Consider the following 1,076-nt stretch of genomic DNA (forward strand, 5'->3'; position numbering starts at 1 on the left):
ATACTTTCACACTTAGTGCACATTAATTCTTTATGGCTCCTGCACACAGGACGCGATAATGCTTGCCGCGCGGCAGAAGTTTGCGCGACAGTCAATCAATATGTTGCTTTTTGTAATAACCTTCTAGCTCTTACGGAAAAACAACATATTGATTGGCTGTCGCGCGAACTTCTGCCGCGCGGCAAGCATTACCGCGTCCTGTGTGCAGGAGCATTAGAAGTTCTAAAAATGGCGTCATGTTTTCCGTTTGTTTTACGAGTGTAAATGCAATTCTGATACATTTTTCACTTTTGCTTGGGATCAAGTGTAAAAAGTGTATTAGAATTGCATTTACACTCGTAACACGAACGGAAATCATGACGTCATTTTTAGAAACACTAAAGAATTAATGTGCCCTAATGACTTCTGCACATAGGACGCGGTAATGTTTGCCCCGCGGTGAAAGTTCACGTGACAGCCAATCAATATGCTGCTTTCCGTAATAACCTTCTAGCTCTTACGGAAAAACAACATATTGATTGGCTGTCGCGCGGACTTTCGCCGCGCGGCAAACATTACCGCGTCCTGTGTGCAGGAGCCCTTATAGAAATATCATACTAAGAATCATTGATAATTACTTATTATCCAGTATTTTTAATACTGAAAATAAGTAATTATCAATGATTCTTAGTATATTTCTATAAGGGAGTTATAAGTGTGAAAGTGTAAAAAGTTCAATTAATGCGAATAAACTTATTGGATATTAGTTATTTTCAGACACCTCACATCTTTAAAGAACGTCCTAAAAATATTCTGATGACATCCCTCCGTCCTAAAAGCATTTTCACAACGTATTTTGGAAAATTTATGTTGTATGAGGTGCACTAATGTGCAACGGGCATTAGGTGTAAAAGTGTGAATAGTACAAGTAACTCGAACAAACCTCTTATGTACTGTTTTAAGATGTCATGAACCAATCACAGAGCCGTATTTGCATTTTAAGATATAAGGATGCCGTCCCATTGAGCACGGATCGGAACGCCGGATCGGATTTCTTACTATAATGAGCATTCCGTTCTCTAGTTCCGTTCCGTAAA

This window comes from Odontomachus brunneus, unplaced genomic scaffold, assembly GCF_010583005.1.
Source record: "Odontomachus brunneus isolate Ranch 3 - 2012 unplaced genomic scaffold, Obru_v1 Obru_scaffold_001, whole genome shotgun sequence".
NCBI lineage: Eukaryota > Metazoa > Arthropoda > Insecta > Hymenoptera > Formicidae > Odontomachus > Odontomachus brunneus.